This window comes from Pongo abelii, chromosome 4, assembly GCF_028885655.2.
Source record: "Pongo abelii isolate AG06213 chromosome 4, NHGRI_mPonAbe1-v2.0_pri, whole genome shotgun sequence".
In the NCBI taxonomy this organism is placed as follows: Eukaryota; Metazoa; Chordata; class Mammalia; order Primates; family Hominidae; genus Pongo; species Pongo abelii.
In genome coordinates, this window is record NC_071989.2 from 17460017 (window position 1) to 17482762 (window position 22746).

At 42.6% G+C, this 22746-nt stretch overlaps 1 long non-coding RNA gene across 1 annotated transcript; it reads left to right on the forward strand.

The window, feature by feature from the left end:
- Positions 1 to 4785: 4785 nt before the first annotated feature.
- LOC129059340 (uncharacterized) lies at positions 4786 to 22482 on the forward strand. Its single transcript, XR_008525157.2, has 3 exons — positions 4786 to 5339; positions 7259 to 7408; positions 21810 to 22482. It is a non-coding gene; the product is annotated as an uncharacterized LOC129059340 (long non-coding RNA).
- Positions 22483 to 22746: the final 264 nt, after the last annotated feature.

Sequence of the window (22746 nt, forward strand, 5' to 3'; positions counted from 1 at the left end):
CCTGTAGTCCCAGCTACTCGGGAGGCTGAGGCAGGAGAATTGCTTGAATCTGGGAGGTGGAGGTTGCAGGGAGCCGAGATTGCACCACTGCACTCTAGCCTGGGCGACAGAGCAAGACTCTTCTCCGAAAAAAAAAAAAGAGAGAACATTTTGATGATTGTAAAATCCTTTCTTTAACATCAGAGGCCGGTAATCCTAGCACTTTGGAAGGCAGGTGGATCACCTGAGGTCAGGAGTTCAAGACCAGCCTGGCCAACATGGCGAAATCCTGGTCTCTACTGAAAATACATACATTAGATGGATGTGGTGCTGCATGCCTGTAATACCAGCTACTCAGGAGGCTGAAACAGGAGAATTGCTTGAACCCAGGAAGCGAAGGTTGCAGTGAGCTTAGATTGTGCCATTGCACTCTGCTCAAAAAAATAAATAAAATCCTTTCTCTAACATCAGAGTTCTAGACTTTGCACCTGGCTGTCTTCCTAGGCACAGTTTGTAGGAGAAAGTATTGCATTTATTTAATTACTCATTCATTCAACAAATACTTATTGAACATGTATTGTGTGCTAAGCAATCTTCTAGGTGCTAAGGAGACAGTTGAGTTGTGAGCACAACAAAGATCTCTGTCTTTGAAGAACTTACATTCTAGTGCAAGGAGACAGATGGAAAATGACATAGATAGCTTGGACAACATGGTGAAACCCCATCTCTACAAAAAAATGCAAAAACTCGCCGGGCGTGATGGTGCGTTCCTGTAGTCCCAGCTACTCGGGAGCCTGAGATGGAAGGATCACTTGAGCCCAGGATGGGAGGTGGAAGTTGCAGTGAGCTGAGATTGTGCCACTGCACTCCAGCCTGGGTGACAAGCAAGACTCTGTCTCCAAAAAAAAAAAAAAGAGAGAGAGAGAGAGAGATAGACCAGGGAAATCTATGGCATCTTAGAAGTGATAACTGAGCTGGGGGGAGGGTGGGGTACGACGTAAAAACACCTACCCAGCGGCAAGAAGACCAGAAAGAAGAGAGGGAATGAGTCACGAAGGCAAAGGAGAGAAGGCAGGAGAGACCTTGGCATGTTCAATGTATCTGGAGAAAGTGAGAGAGGATCATGAGGTAAAGACAGGAGGGTAAGGAGGATTATGAACAAATCATGGACAGATCATGCACAGATCATAGATCATACATATATCACGCAGAGCTCACAGATAGGTCATGGATCATGCACAGATCATCGATCATGCATAGAACATGAGATGGGAAGCTGTTGGACAGTTTTTCAATTTTAAAAATTCAATTAATTAAATTTAAGAGGCAGAGTCTCAACTGGGTGTGGTGGCTCACGCCTGCAATTCCAGCACTTTGGGAGGCCAAGGCAGGCAGATCACCTGAGGTCAGGAGATCAAGACCAGCCTTGTCAACATGGTGAAATGCCATCTCTACTAAAAATACAAAAATTAGCCGGGCGTGGTGGCAGGGGCCTGTAATCCCAGCTACTTGGGAGGCTGAGGCAGGAGAATCGCTTGAGCCCAGAAGGCAGAGATTGCAGTGAGCCGAGATCATGCCACTGCACTCCTGCCTGGCTGGCAGAGCAAGACTCTGTCTCACAAAAAACATAAAACAAAAAACAAAAAAAACACAGTGTGATCTGATTAATGTTTAAACAAAATCACACTGATTTCAAGGTTGGAAATTGACCTGTTGGTCAACAAGGGTGGGAGCAGGGAAGCCAGTAAGGGCTCTAGCAAGTTATTCCGGCAAGAGATGGAGGTGGCCTGGACCAGTTTGGTGGCATGGAGGAGGTGGATGGTGGTCGGATTCTGTATATTTTTTGGCAGTAGAATTGAAAAAAGTAGATTGAAGAGTAGATTACATGGGTGTAGAAGAGTCAAAGATGATTCCAAAGTTTTTATTTGCACAACTGTAAGAATGGAGAGGCCATGTACTGAGATTGATGAGAAATGTGAGAGTAGCCGGTTGGCTGCAGGAAGGGTATGGTTGTCAACAACTTGGCTTTGTACATTAAATTTGAGATGATTATCAGACATCCCACTAGAAATATCAAAGAATATATATTGGATAAAAGAGTTGAAATTCAGGGGAGGTTGGGCATGGTGGCTCACACCTGTAATCCCAACACTTTGAGAGGCCAAGACAGGAGGACCTCTTGAGGCCAGGAGTTCAAGAACACCCTGGGCCATGTAGTGAGACCCCCTAACTCTACAAAAAATTAAATAAATTAGCCGGGCATGGTGGTGCACACCTGTAGTCCTAGTGCCTCAGCAGGTTGAGGCAGGAGGATTGCCTGAACCTAGGAATTTGAAGCTGCAGTGAGCCATGATCATGCCACTGCACTCCAGCCTGGGCAACAGAAGAGACCCTGTCTCTAGAAAAAAGGAAAAAAAAGAGAGTTCAGGGTAGATGTCTGAGCTGGAGGGGCTCTAAATTTGGAAATTATAAGCATTGTTGACGGTATGTAAAGCTAGGACACTGGATGAGCTCACTAAGGAAGGGAGTGTATCCTTGGAGTTAGGTTTGGGTCCAGGTTGCAGCTTGAACACTCAGGGATCTGTCACCCACTGCATGGAGGCTCTGCTTCTTCATCTGTAAACTGGCGATTATAATATTAGCATCACGATGGTACCCTTAGGATAGACCTAAAGTGATGCCGGATGCTCAATAAACATTGGCTGCATATTGTCAATGAATAAATAGAATTCCTGTGTCTAAACAGCGAAGAACATTTATTTTACTTGCCAAGCGTCTCTTCATTTTGACATTCACTCATTCACTATCAGGGTGTCTCACTATCAGTGAGGAGAAGGGTGGGATTGGAGGGCAGGAATTCTAGTGTATCCGGACAAATATAAACCACTATTAACTGAGCATTTATGAGGTGCCTGGGGCTGTCTTATCTCTTTTCATCCATTGTTTCCTTTTATTCTCACAGCAACCTTAGGAGATAGCTACTTCAAGGTTCCAGTTTTACAGATGAGACTAGGTAGTGTACCCAAGAACATCGCAGCTAAAGAATCTGAAGTTGGATTAGGACCCAGGTCCAGCTGATTCCAAAACTCCATCATTATTTACCCTTTCTGCCATGCATGCTGTCAACCGCGGAGGGCTCTCCTAAGTCTCTCCACTGAGACTGGATGAGGCTCCCCGTCACCTCCCATCTTCTCTTTCTTAGCCTAAGGTTGCTCAGCTGCCAAGTAAGTGGTGGGATCAAATTTCTTTCTTTCTTTTTTTGAGACAGTTTGGCTCTTGTTGCCCAGGCTGGAGTGGAATGGCGCAATCTCGGCTCACAGCAACCTCTGCCTCCTGGGTTCAAGTGATTCTCCTGCCTCAGCCTCCCAAGTAGCTGGGATTACAGGCATGCACCACCATGCCCAACTAATTTTGTATTTTTAGTAGAGGTAGGGTTTCTCCATGTTGGCCAGGCTGGTCTCGAACTCCTGACCTTAGGTGATCTGCTTGCCTCGGTCTCCCAAAGTGCTGGCATTACAGGCGTGAGCCACCTCACCAGCCTAAAACCCACAGAATTTAAGAGCTTGTTTGGATTAATGCAGGACCCACTGCTCATTACTGAACAATCACTGAGTATACGTGTTCCAAATGCACAGGGGGTTATTCCTAAGAAAGCAATCAGCCTAGTGGACCGCAGAATGCCATTATAAGGTCTGTTTGCTAAGAAGGGGACTGCCCAACTCTCCCTATAAAATACCAAGTGAAGCACCCCAGATGAAGCAGTTAATATGCTTCCTATGCAAACCATGGTGGACTAGCTTTATGATATCCTCCCAGCAAATAGGCCTATTACCCAGGCCATGGTAAATTTGGGGGTTAAGGGGACCCCTTTTTACATGAGTGCCCCTCCCACAGAATCATGGGACTGTTTAAGAAGCCTTGTCAAATCTGCTCTCCCTCATAGTGAGAGGTGACAGCCTGCTGGCAGCCCTCGCAGCCCTTGCTCGCTCTTGGTGCCTCCTTGGCCTCGGTGCCCATTCTGGCCACGCTTGAGGAGCCCTTCAGCCCGCCGCTGCACCGTGGGAGCCCTTCTCTGGCCTGGCTAAGGCCGGAGCCGGCTCCCTCGGCGTATGGGGAGGTGTGGAGGGAGAGGCGCGGGCGGAACCGGGGCCAGCGTGAGTTCTGGGTGGGCGTGGGCTTGGCAGGCCCCGCACTCAGTGCCGCCGGCCGCCCCGCCGCCCAGGGCAGTGAGAGCCTTAGCACCTGGGTCGGCAGCTGCTGTGCTCCACTTCTCGCCGGCCTTAGCTGCCTCCCCGCAGGGCAAGGCTCCGGACCGGCAGCCTGCCTTGCCTGAGCCTCCCCCGACCCCCGCCACCCCGCTCTGCTACTGCAGGCCGGAGCCTCCCCTACAAGCGCCGCCCCCTGCTCCACGGCGCCCAGTCCCATAGACCACCCAAGGGCTGAGGAGTGCGGGGGCACTGTGCGGGACTGGCAGGCAGATCCACCTGCGGCCCCCATGGGGGATCCACTGGGTGAAGCCAGCTGGGCTCGAGTCTGGTGGGGACTTGGAGAATCTTTATGTCTAGCTAAGGGATAGTAAATACACCAATCAGCACTCTGTATCTAGCTCAAGGTTTGTAAACACACCAATCAGCACCCTGTGTCTAGCTCAGGGTTTGTGAATGCACCAATCAGCACTCTGTATCTAGTTAATCTAGTGGGGATGGAGAACTTTTGTGTCTAGCTCAGGGATTGTAAATGCACCAATCAGCACCCTGTCAAAACGGACCAATCAGCTCTCTGCAAAACAGACCAATCGGCTCTCTGTAAAATGGACCAATCAGCAGGATGTGGGTGGGGCCAGATAAGCAAATAAAAGCAGTCTGCCTGAGCTAGCAGCCGCAATCTGCTCGGGTTTCTTTCTGGATTCTGGAAGGTTTGTTTTTTGGCTTTAGCTGTTTGCAGTGAGTCTGTTGCTGCTCGGTTTTTGGATCCTTGCTGCGTTTATGAGCTGTAACACTCCCCTGAAAGGTTTGTAGCTTTAGTCTTTGAAGCCAGTGAGATCGCGAGCTCAGTAGGAGGAATGAACGACTCTAGACACGCCACCTTAAGAGCTATAGTACTTACCGCGAAGGTCTGCGGCTGTACTCCTGAGCCAGCGAGACCATAAACCCCCCCAGAAGGAAGAAACTCTGAACATGTCTGAATGTGAGAAGGAACAAACTGTGGCCACGCTGCCCTTAAGAACTGTAACACTCACCTGGAAGGTGTGCGGCTTGATTCTTGAAGTCAGTGAGACCAAGAACCCACCAATTCCAGACAGAATAGGTCTTACAGATGTAATTGCCTGCCGGGAACCCAAACCCTTTTCACCAGGAAAGGTAAAGTGGTCTGGGAGTAAAAAAGGGTTCCTGAGTCGAGAACATAGAAACATACAGTTTAAGCTGGGCAGGGTCATTCATGTGTGTAATCGCAGCACTTTGGGAGGCCGAGGTGGGCAGATCATGAGGTCAGGAGTTTGAGACCAGCCTGGCCAGCATGGCGAAACCCCGTCTTTACTAAAAATACAAAAAACTAGCCAGGCATGGTGGTGTGCACCTGTAATCCCAGCTACTTGGGGGGTTGAGGCAGGAGAATCACTTGAACTTAGGAGGCAGAGGTTGCAGTGAGCAGAAATCGTGCCACTGCACTCCAGCATTGGCGATAGAGCAAGACGGGCTCCAAAAAAGCAGAAAAGTTTAATCCAATGATAAAATGCAAGATGTTTAAACAAGCTTTACCTAAGGTAGTTATAACCGCCTTTACCTAAAAGTCTTATGAAAATGGGTGCTTATATCTAATGGGGGGATGTTTTTCCGCTTTCCAGTACTGTAAAAACTGAAGATATGTTAATCTACTCTTTTAGGAAATGTATTTGAACACACTAAGTAGAAACTAGTAAAATTATCTAAGCTCACAAAATATAGGATAAAGCTGGAGTACTAGTTGAGACAATTTCTCTGTTGCTTAGACTTTTATGTGGAGTTTTTTTTTTTTTTTTTTTTTTTTTTTTTAAATCAGGGCCGATGCCAAAAACGGTACTTTTTCAATAATAGCTGCTGAACTAGAGAATTTCTGCTTGGGGCATTTACTGCCTTGCAATGGAACATTAACTGAAGCTCCCCTTATGCTAATGGAAATAATGTTTCCCAGAAGAGTTCCATGATAAAATAAAAATGGTTTACACAAAATCTTGCTACCTAATAAGTAGAGAGCGTCTTTACTAGGACTAATTGTGAGGAGCTGCTAAATTCTACAGGGCCTAATAGTTCTCATGAGCTGTTTGGTTTGTAAATGGCATTTCCAAGGTAAACAAACATCTTGTTTTAAAAGCTGCTGCTCTGGTTAAAGAAGAGTCAAGGAAATCTTTTTCTTTTACGTTATTTGGGTAAAGTATGTTTTTGCAAGCAAATTTACCTTTCTGAGTCCTCCAAAATTCAGATTGTAATTTTATGACAATATGGTTGTCTGCATAAGTTCAATAATAGTTTTTTTTTTTTTAAATTGGAGACACTGGTTATTTTACCAAGACTGAAACTAAAATAGCCTATTTTTAGGTAAAGTTTCAGCAAAACCAACTCAAAAGGAGTCTATATGGCCAATCAATTCTTGCTGCATTTTATGCAGATGGTCAGGCAAGCATAATAAGCCTAAAACTTACCTTGCACACAAATTGGCCTTGCTATAATTTTCTCTTTAATAAAAAAGGTGGCTAAAAAAAATTGTTTCAAGGATAAAGCATAACACTTAATACTAGATTTCAGCCCTAACTTTTTGAGTGCAGATTAAATCATTATTTCTTGGCTAGAAAGCCAGATTATAGGCGGGGCATGGTGGCTCACGCCTGTAATCCCAGTACTTTGGGAGGCCGAGGTGGGCGGATTGCCTGAGTTCAGGAGTTTGAGACCAGCCTGGCCAACATGGTGAAACCTTGTCTCTACTAAAAATACAAAAATTAGCCAGGCATGGTAGTGGGTGCCTGTAGTCCCAGTTATTAGAGAGGCTGAGGCAGGAGAATCGCTTGAACTTGGGAGGCAGAGGTGGCAGTGAGCAAGATGGTGCCATTGCACTCCAGCCTGGGGCACAGAGCAAGACTCCATCTCAAAAAAAAAAAAAAAAAGAAACCCAGATTATAATTTTTCTTCATATTTTTATTTGGTGCCCTAATGGAATAGGTTCCTTTTTCTATTCTGACATATGAATTACTCTTGTAATTCTCAAACTGTAAATGTTATTTATCTCTCCTTGTTTTACTTCTAAGGAAACCAAAATCATGGTATTTTGAAGACCAGAGCTACGAGTCTCCGTCGTTTGGCATCCCGCTGACCCCAGATCTGTTTCGCTGCTAATGCTCTGCTGCCAGAACTAGCCAAGCTGCCTCCCTCTGGGCCCAGGGACTATCGCAAAAGAGGTGGGTGTGTAAGATTGTAAGGGCTGGCTTTGTGGGAAAAAATTAGGTCAAGGTCAAACCTTCCAAATCAAGAAGGGGGTACAAAAATGCCTAAACAGCTGTTAAAGCAAGTTTAGTTGCCTTCTAAACTATTATGTGTCGCTTTTACATCCACGCCAACCAAAAAATATTCTGCCTACTTTCATGCGCATCCGTGTGAAGAGACCACCAAACAGGCTTTGTGTGAGCAATAAAGCTGTTTATTTCACCTGGGTGCAGGTGGGCTGAGTCGGAAAAGAGAGTCAGCGAAGGGAGATAAGGGTGGGGCTGTTTTATAGGATTTGGGTAAATTACAGTCAAAGGGGAGTTGTTCTCTGGCGGCAGAGTAGGGGTCGAAAGGTGCTCCGTGGGGAAGCTTTTGAGCCAGGATGAGCCAGGAAAAGGACTTTCACAAGGTAATGTCATCACTTCAGGCAAGGACCGGCCATTTTTACTTCTTTTGTAGTGGAATATCATCAGTTAAGGCAAGGACCGGCCATTTACACTTATTTTGTGCTGGAATGTCATCAGTTAAGGCGGGGCAGGGCATATTCACTTATTTTGTGATTCTTCAGTTACTTCAGGCCATCTGGGAGTATACGTGCGAATCACAGGGGATGCAATGGCTTGGCTTGGGCTCAAAGGCCTGACACCTACTATAGAATTAAAGAATTATTTACTAACAGGATAAAAATACCTTGTAACAGGCCGGGTGCAGTGGCTCACGCCTGTGACCCCAGCACTTTGGGAGGCTGAGGCAGGCGGATCACGAGGTCAGGAGATTGAGACTGTCCTGGCTAACACGGTGAAACCGTGTCTCTACTGAAAATACAAAAAATTAGCTGGGCGTGGTCAAGGGCATCTGTAGTCCCAGCTACTCGGGAGGCTGAGGCAGGAGAATGGCGTGAACCCGGGAGGTGGAGCTTGCAGTGAGCTGAGGTCGTGCCACTGCACTCCAGCCTGGGTGACAGAGTGAGACTCCGTCTCAAAAAAAAAAAGCAAAAAAACACAAAAAACCTTGTAACAAGCCTCCTAGGTATAATACTCCCAATTATGAGTTGTGAAGAAAAGTCTTTCTCTCTCTGTATTTTTTAGAACAATGCTTATGTTTTGTATAGTTAATTGCTATATGTCTGTAACAAAAACCAAGCTCACAGTAGCTCAACACATAGAAGTTAAAAATAAGTCGGTCTTGTAACTTTTCCTTTTGGTTTTGTTGTTGGCTTTTTAACTTAATAATTGTAAGAAGTAACAAATGCTTGTCCACATCCATTCCTATCTGGCCTAGAACAATTAATTGGCTATAAGCCTTTTGACTCTTTTTTTTTTTTTTTTTTTGAGACGGAGTTTCGCTCTTGTTGCTCAGGCTGGAGTGCAATTATGACTTCTGTGACAAAACCTCCTTTCCTTTCCCAAATACCAGTATATGTGCAATACGAAGGTAGTAGGAAAAATAGATTTGTCTACTGTTAACAAGTCTATAACAATTTAGACATTTAGGACCAGGCGTTCCTTGCACTTGATTTATACTCTTCTCAGGATGTTATACCTATGGAGATAAATTGGCTAGAAGAGATATTAAATTTATTGGATTCTGAGTTAATGTTGGTCCTACAATCTTCAAGTGAGATTTATCATAAAGTTCGGCCCGGCGCAGTGGCTCACACCTGTAATCCCAGCACTTTGGGAGGCCGAGGGGGGCTGATCATGAGGTCAAGAGATCGAGATCATCCTGGGCAACATGGTAAAACCCTGTCTCTACTAAAAATACAAAAATTAGTCGGATGTGGTGGCAGGCACCTGTAGTCCCAGCTACTTGGGAGGCTGAGGCAGGAGAATCGCTTGAACCTGGGAGGCGGAGGTTGCAGTGAGCCAAGATTGCACCACTGCATTCCAGCCTGGTGACAGAGCGAGATTCTATCTCAAAAAAAAAAAAAAAAAATTTTTTTTTATCATAAAATTTGAGTGACCCTTTATAAGGAGGGTAAACACATTGTAAGTCTAATCAAAGAACATAATGAGGCGTGCAGTGATTTTTTTGGGCTGGTTAGGTTGTTTACTGCCCTCTGACTCTACTTATAATCTTATTGGATGCCTAATCTTGGCTATCTTTATGATATTTGTCACTGTATTAGCATTATATAGCTCCTGTAAATGTTATGCCAGATACAGCAAAAGGAAAAAGGCACAATTGAAGACCCAGATCATGATAGCTCACAAAATGGATCTGATGCCAGAATTTTTTTTTTTTCCAGACTAAACCCTAGGCCTGACTTCATCTTAACCCTTAAACAATTGGCTATTACATCAGGTCAGACCGTGTCCTCTCCCCCATGATCCAAATCGCTAATATTTTAAAACTATTACCACCAACCAGACTACTCCAGGAATGAGCCTTCCTAGCACTGAGAGACCTCGCCAAATGACCAAATCAGATAACTCTAGGAATGAGCCTTCCTAGCACTGTGGGACCTGTTGCTGTTTGGCCTGTATATGCATGCTATGGAATGCTTTTCGGCCAAGAGTGGGGACTGAAGACTAAACTCTGATTTTTTTTTTCTTCCCAAATTCCTATCTAAGGAGTCCAGTCATGCCCTATGAATCATAAATTCTCATCAGATGGGTTTTATTTGACCCTATATATCATGATGTACTTTCCAACCTGACTCTGGCATAACATTACGAGACAAAGAAGAAAATAAAAATATTTTACCCCAAAACATGTTTCTTTGTCATATTTTGAAATGACCCTGCAAAGCTGTTCTTTGTGGGGGATAATTTGCGTCTGTAAAGAATTGCTATTAACATAGCTAGATCTTTTTCTTCCAGACCCTCCCAATCCTAAAAAGATTAATTAAGGTCTGAATAGGAAACATTTGTCACCTATTATCTCTAAGGGCAGCCACTGTAAGACTTCAATATAACTTTGGTTTCCACAATCTTTATCTTAACCTGAACATTCCCTTTCTATCTATCCCAGGACTAGACAAACTTAACCAATTGTCAACCAGAAAATGTTAAAATTCACCAACAGCCTGGAAGCCCCCACTTTGAGTTGTTCGCCTTTCTGGACCAAACCAATGTATTTCATGTATTTCTTAAATGCATTTGATGTCTCATGCCTCCCTAAAATGTATAAAACCAAACTGCACCCCAGCCACCTTGGGAACATGTTTGCAGGACATCCTGAGGGCTGTGTCACAGGCAGGATCACTCATATTTGGCTCTTCAAATATTTTACACAGTTCGACTCTTTTTGTCGACACAGACACTATAGTTCTTTTAAAATAATTTTTTAAATTTAATTTTTTTTTGTTTGTTTTGAGTTGGAGTCCTGCTCTGTCACCCAGGCTAGAGTGTAGTGGCTTGATCTTGGCTCACTGATGCTCCGCCTCCCCGGTTCATGCCATTCTCCTGCCTCAGCCTCCCGAGTAGCTGGGACTATAGGCGCCTGCCACCGTGCCTGGCTAATTTTTTGTATTTTTAGTAGAGATGGGGTTTCACTGTGTTAGCCAGGATGGTCTCGATCTTCTGACCTCATGATCCATCTGCCCCTGCCTCCCAAAGTGCTGGGATTACAGGCGTGAGCCACCGCGCCAGGCCATGAATTTTTTTTTTTTTTTTTTTTTTTTTAAATATAGTGATGGAGTCTCAGTGTGTTGCTCAGGCTGGTCTTGAACTCCTGACCTCAAGCAATCCTTCTGCCTCAGCCTTCCAAAGTACTGGGATTACAGGTGTGAGCCACCTATCCAGCCCTAAACCTAGTAGTTCTAATTTCTTTTCTGTTCCGGAACACTGGGTTGGAAGGATAGACCACACCTATCTGGAGTGGATAACTGTAAATTGAACACGTCTTGCAAATCATCTCGACTGATGGGCATGGGTATCCTATCTCCACCCTGAGGCCTTTTTCTTGAGAATCAATAATGTGAGGAAAATAAGATGGATTCAGGTCATTTGGGGCAGCCAATCTAGGATGGCTGAGCTTTTGGAACTGCTGATACACACACCTTTGCAAGCTTGGATTTAGGAAAGACAACTTCATTTTATCAACAAGAAAAATTGGAGTCCCTGAAAGATCTCGTCTGTTTATCTTTTTCTAATATGGCTTTTCTGGGGAATAAGCGACTGTGGAGTAGTTTAAAAGCTGCCGCTCCTTGGTCAGTGGATCTCTACCTTGTAAAAATATTAGTTCTTGCTGAGTGGGAATTTGAATATCTTGGAGATATGAAAGGGTGTGCTTGCTGCTCTATTTAGAACTGACTACAATCAGCACTTAGCATTTGTCCGGCTGGTTCGCCAGAGGGAGAGTAAGAATCCTTGAACTAGCCACAATAACCCTTTCCTTCCAACCTTGTAGCTCTGTGCACGCCCTTAGAGATAAACCAGCCTACTCAACGCAAGGGCAACTCCCATACCGAAGTTTCTCTCGGGCTGCTGTCCAGGCAGGTGTCTGGAAGCGTGATTTACGATCATGATGAGTAGGCAGATTGGGGCTGCTGCTTCCATTGTTGTTTGCCTAAGGGACTAGTACGACTCCCACTCCCCATTTCTGGGAGTTTTTGAAGTCCAAGGATAAAGATTTAATACGTGAAGGTATGAGGCCTCTCTGCATATCTTCTGCACGCTTCTCTGACCTGGCTTTCATTGGGGGTGGTCTGACTGGGCCGTAAGCCAGATAAGGGATGAGGCCAGAGGCTCATGTTTGCCCCCTGGCCGCCCTTCTGAGGTTCCAGGAATCCTCTATCTGTCTCAAATATCTTGCCAACTCGAAAACTCCTCACAGACAAAGAAATCTATATATTTTAAGTAGCATTGAATTCCAGAATCCAGCTAATGCAGGATCTATTACAGACCAGTAAACCAGAATAATATGTGCATAAAAAGTTAGATGCCTAGGGGAGCCTGCATCACCAGCCAGAATGTGCATCCATTATTTCATTGTAAAATATACAAGTTGTGTGTGAAAATATACATGTATAATTTAAACAACACAATAAACAGCTTTTAAACCACCATCTATGCCAAGAAATGGAACATCACCACTCCCCCAGAAGTTTCCTGTGTGCTCCACCCAGATCATATATCCTTCCTCTTCCCACGCCCCTCAGAGATAACTCCTGAATTTCGTGTCAATCACACCCTTGCTTTTTAGTGCATATGTGTTTCAGTAAACAGTGTACATGTGTTTAGTTTTGCCTGTTTTGAAAATGTCTTTGAAATCATACTTTATGATTGGCTTCTTGGGCTCAATATTCTTTTTGAAATTCAGCCAGAGTGGCATGTGTAACATGATCTGTTCATTTCACTGCTGTGTAATAGTCCATGGTATGGATAACCGGTACCTTTTAATCATTCCACTGCTGATAGGCAACTTGAATTATTTCCTTAATGAAGAGTACTGCTAAAAACAAGTGTCAACATGCTTCCTGGTGCACAGGTGTCAAGTTAAATTTGGACTGCTCTTTGTTTACCAGACTCTCTTCATTGAGGAATCATCAGCAAATGAGAAAAGTCCTCAGGACTGGAGCTGCCAAACATTTGTCCTATTTTAAAAAGTGGGAAGAGTTGGCATCTGGAATCCATTGACCAATGAGCATGATGAGGAATCTTGGCAAAATTCTGAAACAAAATTCGATGTGATTTGTACTTAAGAGTACAGCACTTAAAAAGAATGAGGTTCCCATGACTTAGTGTAATGTCACAAAAAATAAGCCAAGACATGTTATTTTAATCAGCCCTTTTGGTACAGTCACTGCACTGATAGGTCCAAGAAGTGCTACATTAACCTTATTTTTCCATGGAGCCATTCTATGAGGCTCTGTATAGAGTCCCCATTATAGAACTACTCACAATGGCTGGTATTTGTCTACTTTTCTGTATTTCTATATTTGTTTATCTACTTTTCCATATCACAGACTCAAGTGGGCAGGGGTCTTATCTTGTTCATCTAAGAAAGTGCTTGGCTCCAAGCTTGTCCTCTCCAGGCATTTGTTAGATAGATGCTCTTCTTGAAGACAAGACCAAGAACATAAGATCTATAGCGGTGTGAGACCAGCCTGGCCAACAGAGTGAAACCCCATCTCTATTAAAAATACAAAAAATTAGCCGGCTGTGGTGGCAGGCACATGTCATCCCAGCTACTCGGGAGGCCGAGGCAGGAGAATCGCTTGAACCCAGGAGGCAGAGGTTGCGGTGAGCCGAGATCATGCCACTGTACTCCAGCCTGTGCAACAGTGTGAGACTCCGTCTCAAAAAAAAAAAAAGAACTGCAGTGATATAGACTAGGCAGAGGTGTAGGTAGGGGTGTAGGCAGGGAATCTAGTAGTTTTAGAACCATCATATCTAATAGTGATCAATTAGCAGATAAATATCTCTTTAGAAACTTATATTAAAGCTTTTGCCTTGCTTGATATCTTTTGAGGGTTCAGATGAGTTTATATATTTTATCTTACAACTTCATTGAGATATAATTCATATGTCATATAATTCATTCACTTAAATTGTACAAGTCAATAGATTTTACTATTAATAGGTAACCATCACCTATAGCAGGTAACCATCACAATAGAATTTAATCCTCCAAAATAATCTCATAACCATTAGCAATTACTCTCCACTCCATATCCCCTCAACCTTCCCAGCCCTAGAAAACCACTCATCTGACTGGGCGTGGTGGCTCACGTCTGTAATCCCAGCACTTTGGGAGGCTGAGGCGGGCAGATCACGAGGTCAGGAGTTCGAGACCATCCTGGCTAACACGGTGAAACCCTGTCTCTACTAAAAATACAAAAAATTAGCCAGGCATGGTGGCATGTGCTTGTAGTCCCAGCTACTCGGGAGGCTGAGGCAGAAGAATCGCTTGAACCCAGGAGGCGGAGGTTGCAGTGAGCTGAGACCCACACCACTGCACTCCAGCCTGGGCGACAGAGCGAGACTCTGTCAAAAAACAAAAACCAAAACAAAAAACCCACTGCTAAAACAAACAAAAATGAAAACAAAAAAACACACCACTAATCTACTTTATTTTTTATTTTTAAAATTTTTAAATAGAGATGGGGTCTTGCTATGTTGCCTAGGTTGGTCTCGAACTCCTGGGCTGAAGTGATCCTCCCACCTTGGTCTCCCAAAGTGCTGGGATTATAGGTATGAGCCACTGTGCCCAGCCCACTAATCTACTTTTAGTCTTTTTATAGATTTGCTTATTCTGGATGTTTCATATAAATGGAATCATACAATATGTGGTTCTTTTTTGACTGGCTTCCTTCTTTTAGCATAATGTTTTCAAGATTCATCCATGTTTTATTTAGCATGTATCAGGACTTCATTCTTCTTTGTTGTTGAATAAGATTCCATTCCATGGATATAACACATTTTACTTACGCATTCATCAATTGGTGATCATTTGGGTTGTTTCCACTTTTGGGTTATTTTGAATAAAGCAGATATGAATGTTTGTGTACAAATTTTCGTGTAGATGTATGTTTTCATTTCTTCCTAAAATGTTTTCATTTTGTGTCATTTCTTTTGGGTATATGCCAAAAAGTGGGATTGCTGGATCAGATAATAATTCTAACTTAACTTTTCCAGGTACTTGTGTTGGCCGATATTTTAATAAGTAATGTAGATAAAAACAAAATTATAATGGCCAAACTTGTGAATGGTACAAATCTACAAGGAGTCAGTGCTGTGGAGTGACACTGTTCAATATGGTAGCAACTAGCCACATGATTGCTGAGCACTTGAAATGTGGTTACTCTGAATTAAGATGAGCTAGGAATATAAGCTACATACTAGATTTCAAAGTGGTATTATAAAAAGTAATGTAAAATATCTCAATCATTTTTAAGCTGGCTGGGCACCAAGGTTCACACCAGCACTTTGGGAGGCTGAGGTGGGAGGATTGCTTGAGTGCAGGACCTTGAGACCAGCCTGGGCAAGTGCAGGAGCTTGAGACCATCACTACAAAAAAAGTAAAAATTAGCCAAGCACGGAGGCTTGTGCCTGTTGTCCCAGCACTTTGGGAGGCTAAGGTGGGAATATTACATGAACCCAGGAGTTTGAGACCAGCTTAGGCAACATAGTGAGACCCCATATCTACAAAAAAATTAAGAAATTAGCTGTGCATGGTGGTATGTGGCTATAGTCCCAGCTACTCGGGAGGCTGAGGCAGGATTACTTGAACCCAGGAGTTCAAGGCTGCAGTGAGCTGTGATCACACCACTGCATTTTAGCCTGAGAAAGAAAGTGAGACTGTCTCAACAAAAAATACTTGTCAATTACACTTTGAAATGATAATTTTTTTTAAACTTTTTATTTTTATTATTATTATACTTTAAGTTTTAGGGTACATGTGCACAATGTGCAGGTTAGTTACATATGTATACATGTGCCATGCTGGTGTGCTGCACCCATTAACTCGCCATTTAGCATTAGGTATATCTCCTAATGCTATCCCTCCCCCCTCCCCCTACCCCACAACAGTCCCCAGAGTGTGATGTTCCCCCTCCTGTGTCCATGTGTTCTCATTGTTCAATTCCCATCTATGAGTGAGAACATGCGGTGTTTGGTTTTTTGTCCTTGCAATAGTTTACTGAGAATGATGATTCCCAATTTCATCCATGTCCCTACAGAGGACATGAACTCATGAAATGATAATATTTTGGCTATATTAAAGTAAATAAAATATCTTATTAAAATTAATTTTATCACTTATTTATTTATTTTTTGAGAGACAGGGTCTTGCTCTGTTGCTCAGGCTCAAGTGGCAAGATCACAGCTCACTGCAGCCTCAACTTCCTGGGTTCAAGTTATCCTCCCACCTCAGCCTTCCAAAGTGCTAGGACTACAGGCACACACCACTGTGCTGGGCTAATTTTTACTATTTCTGTAATGGGGTCTTGCCTTTTTCCTAGGCTGGTGTCAAGCTCCTGGACTCAAGCAATCCTCCTGCCTCACCCTCCCAATGTGCTGGGATAACAGGCATGAGCCACTGTGCCCAGCCATGGAGTCTTTAATACTTTTTAAATATGGCTACAGTTGTGCCTTGCATTATACATATGTGCCTCACATCGTATTTCTATTGAGCCAGTGCTGCTGTGTTCTTTTGTTTTGATTTCCTCCTTCAAACACTGGGTGGATACTAACCTGGTAGGGTTTGGAATCAGTCAGACCTGGATTCCTTCCTCTGTCACCCAGACTGGAGTGCATTGGTGCAATCTCTGCTCACTACAACCTCTGCCTCCTGGGCTCAAGTGATTCTCGTGTGTCAGCCTCCCCAGTAGCTGAGATTACAGGCGTGTGCCACCACACCCGGCATTTTTTTTTTGTATTTTAGTAGAGATGGGATTTCACCATGTTGGCCAGGCTGGTCTCAAACTCCTGGCCTCAAGAGAGCCGTCCGCCTTGGCCGCCCAAAGTACTGGGATTACAGGTGTGTGAGGCACTGTACCCAGCCTCAAAACCAGGTTCTTCTTAGCTGCGAAGCTATGGACAAGTTACTTAATATTTCTAAGTCTCAATTCTGTTAATTGTAAAAATTAAGCAATAATAACTTTTATTTTATCAAAATGTCACAAAGATTCAATAAAAGCAATTACATAAAGAACTTACCTGAATGTAAGCACATAGGAAGAGCCAAATAAATGTTCCTTCTCTTTCTCCTCTCCTTTCCTCATTTCCATTCTGTTACGTGATAAGTAATTAACCTAGTCAGATGATTTACAGTTCTGGGTGGTAACATGTGCCACCTTGAGTGACTTACGTGTATTTACTTTAATAAGGGACTTCAAGATATTATGCATAATGGAATGACTTCAGTGGTTGCATTTTTGGGTAGGCAAGATCTCATAAATAATATGAATAGCCACTTTTATCTCTTCTCTTATCAGGGTAGAATTTAACTTAGCCTGTTTGCAATGCGATATACTCCAAGTCTTAAAATAATGCCTAGTTGTTTGAACTTTACCCAGCACGGAGGATATGTGGAGATTGAGATGGTTCACATGTGTTTCAGGATGTCATTTGAACCACTCAGAACTCATTCAATATGGAAAACTAAGTGAGAACTTCTCAAGGGAACTTGTTCTCTTTCCAGAGGTTGCTGGAATTTCCTGTTTCTGTTTGGACTCAAAATATCACATAAAATTCTGTTTTCTCTGAACACTTTGGGTCCTGGCTTGACCCAGGAAGGCATAGTTTAATTTAAATGAAAAACATACACATCGGAGACTCTTTACCATCTTCCTCAGTTCTGAGGTATGTCTGATCGACCAAAAGCTGTTTTTCTCCCAACAACATTGATCACAGATTGTACTTGCTTCACCTGTACTGAGAAAATTTACCTCTTCTCCAGAATCAGCAACTATCCACATTTTTGTTTTTACTGTAATAAAATGCACAAAACATAAAGTTTACCAACCTAACCTTTTTTTTTTTTTTTTTTTTGAGACAGAGTCTCGCTGTGTCGCCGGGCTGGAGTGCAGTGGCACGATCTCAGCTTACTGCAACCTCTGCCTCCCGGGTTCAAGCGATTCTCCTGCCTCAGCCTCCTGAGTAGCTGGGACTACAGGTGTGCACCACCATGTCCAGCTAACTTTTGTATTTTTTGTAGAGGCGGGGTTTCACTATGTTGGCCAGGATGGTCTCGATCTCTTGACCTCATGATCCACCCACCTTGGCCTCCCAAGGTGCTGGGATTAGAGGTGTGAGCCATTGCCCTAGGTCCAACTTAACCATTTTTAAGTGTACTGTTCAGTGTCATTAAATACATCCATAATGTCCATAATGTTAAACAACCATCACCACCATCTATCTCTGTAACTCTTTTCTATCTTGTAAAACTGAAACTCTTCTACCCATTAAATAATTGCTCCTCATTCTCTCTTACTCCTATGCCCTAGCAACTACCATTCCACTTTCTGTTTCTATGATTTTGACTACTCTAGGTATCTTATGTTAGTGAATTCATGCAGTATTTGTCTTTTTGTAAAAGGCTCATTTTACTTAGTATAATGTCCTAAAGTTTCATCCAAGTTGTAGCATATGTCAGAATGTACTTCCCTTTGAAGGATGAATAATATTCTGTTTTATGTAGATAACACATTTTGCTTATTCATTCATCTGTCGACGAACACTTGTGTTACTTCCACCTTTTGGCTATTCTGAATAGTGCTGCTGTGAGCAGGAATGGATCATTGAACTTTTTGCACTTTTGGAAGCTGATAGAACAGCAAACACAAGCCGGGCATGGTGGCTCATGCCTGTAATCCCAGCACTTTGGGAGGCTGAGGCAGGAGGATCACCTGAGCTTGGGGGTTTGAGAGCAGCCTGACCAATATGGTGAAATCCTGTTTCTATTTAAAATACACAAAAATTAACTGGACATGGTGGTGCACGCCTGTAGTCCCTGCTACTTGGGAGGCTGAGGCATGAGAATTGCTTGAACCTGGGAGGCAGAGGTTGCAGTGAGTCAAGATTGCACCACTGTACTCCAGCCTGGGAGACAGAGTGAGATTCTGTCTCAACAAACAAACAAATCAAATACACAGAGAAATGGATGAAAAAGAATTGGTAATTATTTTTACTTGAGGGAAAAATTAGCCTCTAACAATTTGTTTCATGTAATCAAATAAAACGTCTTGATGCACTAAGAGTTCCAGGTTCATTGCTATAGGTTTATGTAAGAAGATAGAGACATAAAATTCTATTATCATTATTTAGCATTAATTACTTTTTTCTGTACGTTTTTCCTCCTTAGGTGGTCTATATCTAGAAATTCCTATTTGTTATTTGGTATGTAGTTAAAAAAATAAAAAGTAGGCAGGCTCATGCCTGTCATTCCAGCATTTTGGGAGGCTAAGATAGAAGGATCATTTGAGCTCAGGAGTTTGAGATCAGCCTGGACAACATGGTGTGAAACACTGTCTCTACTAAAAATACAAAAATTAGCTGGGTGCAGAGAGCGTGCCTTTAGTACCAGCTACTTGGGAGGCTGAGGTGGGAGGATCCCTTGAGCTTGGGAGGCAGGGTTGAGTTGGCAGTGAGCCGAGATGGCACCACTGCTCCACTGCACCTGGGCGACAGAGTGAGACCCCATCTCAAAAAACAAAAAAACTAATCTCCAAATACTTTTTGGAGAAGCGTAAAGAGTTTAATCTGGGGTAATAGAATGGGTACCCTCTGCAGTCCCTCTGACCATCTTGTTTCCATTTACTTGATTAAGAATTAAACATATTTCAGTCATGTGTGAACTTGGCACATTCAAGATTCCTGCTAAAAGTTAGAATTCCTTTGACATCCTACTGCACCCTATAGAGAAATTTCTAAAGACTTCCTTCCAGTTGTCACCAAAAATAATAAAAGGCCATTTACGGACAGAGTTGCTTTGATTGCCCCTACCCATTGCATTTCTACAATGGGTAGAAATGCATTTATTGCCATTTCTAGGGCAGTAGAATATTGGAAATAGTAACCTTTTATATATTCTTTGCCTAAAGGATGAAAGAGGCCATGGCTATGTACTGACAATGTTCTTCTGCTGACAAAATGCTGTTGCTTGAAAGTACAGCTGAGGTTATGCCATTTCTCATAAAGTCAAGTAAAAAGTAAAGCAGCGTTGACTTACTAGCTTATCAACTGAAAGAACGCCTTGTAGCTTCTAGTCTGTAAAGCCTCAACTTGTTATTTCTAATATTTACAAAAAGGATCAGTTTGTTCCAAGCCTTTTGAACTGAAGTGCTGCTGTTCCCTGCAGCAGGAGAGAGGTCACTAAGAGGAAGCCAGAGAATCACACGGATTGCTTCTTCCTCCAGCTCTAGAACTGAGATGGCTCCTTGCCTCCCGAAAAACAATGCGGCTGACTCTAACGAAATTCACTATCACCCACAGGCAGTAGCCAGACACACCTACTGTATTTTCAAAATTAGATTGTTTGATGATGGACAGATAAGGAACAGATGGCAGGGAAGGTGGAGATAACAATAGGTAAGTTTTCTCTTCTGGCTTGATGGGTTTTACCCTATTCCTATCAACGTTGACCAGAAATCAGAACATTATTCATTTATTTTGGAAATTACTTCAGTTTATTAAACAAATATAATCAGAATAAAAAATAAACTTAAGGAGGCTGCACGTGGTGGCTCACGCCTGTAATTCCAGCACTTTGGGAGGCCGAGGCGGATGGATACTCGAGATCAGGAGTTTGAGATCAGCCTGGCCCGCATGGTGAAACCCTATCTCTACTAAAAATGCAAAAATTAGCCGGGCGTGGTTGTGCGTGCCTGTAACCCAGTTACTCTGGAGGCTGAGGTAGGAGAATCGCTTGACCCCAGTAAGCAGAGGTTGCAGTGACCTGAGATAGCGCTACTGCACTCCAGCCTGGGCGACAGAGCAAGACTCCATCTCAAAAAAAAAAAAAAAAAAAAAAATAGCTTAAGGAATAATTAACTCATAATCCACTTCCTTAACATAACAACTCAATTTTTTTCCCAGTCTTTGTCCATAATAATTCAGAGAAAATACTGCTTTTTTACATTTGATAACTAACCCTCATGTCATTTAACCAAATGGTTTGATACAAGATTTGAAGCTGTAGAGCTTCAATGAAAACATATCCATACCTATTAAATAGGACAAAGAGAAAGATCATTTAATGATAAAAGTATATAAGCCCCAAGAATGTATTACAGTTATGTTTATGCTAAAGCAGCAAAAAAGCCGAATACATAAAGCAAAAACTCATGTCAAGATAACTTAAAAGCAAACAAATTATTCTAGGAGATTGTAATATATCTCTTTCAGAGTTTACTAGGCCAAGCAGATAAAAATAAGGAAAAATAAGATTTGAAAAAAATATAATAAACAACCTCAACATTATATACATGACTTTATATCCGGCAGAAAGTATATGTTCTTTTGTGACTTTGGGCATTTAGATGATTCAATCATATAATTGGCCACAAAGAAAACATTAACAAATTCCAAAAATTGGAAGTGGAAGTTTTGGAGGTCATATTCTTAGCTCTTATTCCAACAGAACTAGATCAACAATGTATATATAGATATACCAAATTGAAGAAAGCTCTGCTTAAACTAGTAGTAGAACCTAATTTAATGTCATATTTTATTGGCAAGGAATAACAAATGGTTTAGAGCTTATATCAATTTACAGCTTGTGAACACAGGTACAATCAAGAGTACCAGGTGATTGAGAGATTAAAATTTTATTGATGGATCTCATCTTTAGAGTACCTGGATTAGTCATCAATCCTGTGAAATATTCTCATAGGTTCAGAAAATCTCAGTAAGGAATGAACATTTGGATCCAAACAGATTACAAACCAAAATGAGCCTTCAATGTTATTTCTTTCTTTCCGGCATGAAGGAAACAAGGACCTCTGTAACAATGGAGCTTTTCCGAAAGCCGCGATAAGATCTTCCTTCCGCGTCTGGAACTGCACTCTGAAGCACTGGACTCTTAATCAGCACAAAGAGGAAACCAAGGCTTCCTTCCCAGGTCGACTGGCTTCCATGGACTGCAAAGCTGCCTTTTACAAAGCGCTGTGGATGCTGTTAGCCTAGGAACCATTTTCTGTTTCATTCCCCTTGGCATTAGACTAAACAAAGCACTGTTTCCATTTTAATATGTGGTCCCTTAAAAGACATTCTTCTCTATATCATAAGGATAAAGCAGCGTAGGTTATGCTTATTCAGCCTGTTCCATCACTATCACGATTATTTACATTAAATTAAAAATATAGCTCACAAGGTAACCAGTGTGGGTTGGGTTGAGAGGGGCAGGAGTTGTCTTTGATGAACGAAATATTTTAATTTTAGGTAAAGTTACCCTGGTATATCCCTGCTTAGTGACAATAAGAACATTTTATTTGATCCATTCAATAAACCTCAGGTAGGTTCTGAAGATGTGAGAAGGGTATATAGATGGAGGCGTGGGGCTGTCTCTGATTCTGATGTGCAAACAAGCTGTCTGAAGTCTTTCCATATTTTTAAATCCCCAGTTGTGAAATGAGATCCATTAATAAATTTAAGATGGGATGACATTGGCTGGCTGTGAATCATCCCCTGGTAAAATGTTGAGCTTCCAGAAGATGCCACATTGCAAGACATCTAAAAACACCCAAGGGACCGACGACAGCTTTGTTTTAAAATAAAATGGTTACCTTGGAAGACTGGAAAAACTTAAAAGGTGCAGGCTTGCAAGCTCTTGCTTGCATCTTGCAGGCTTAAACACATGGAATTGTATTGCAACAGTGGTGTTGACAGAGCCAGCGTGTTTCCTTGAAACAAGAAGCCGCCCAAAT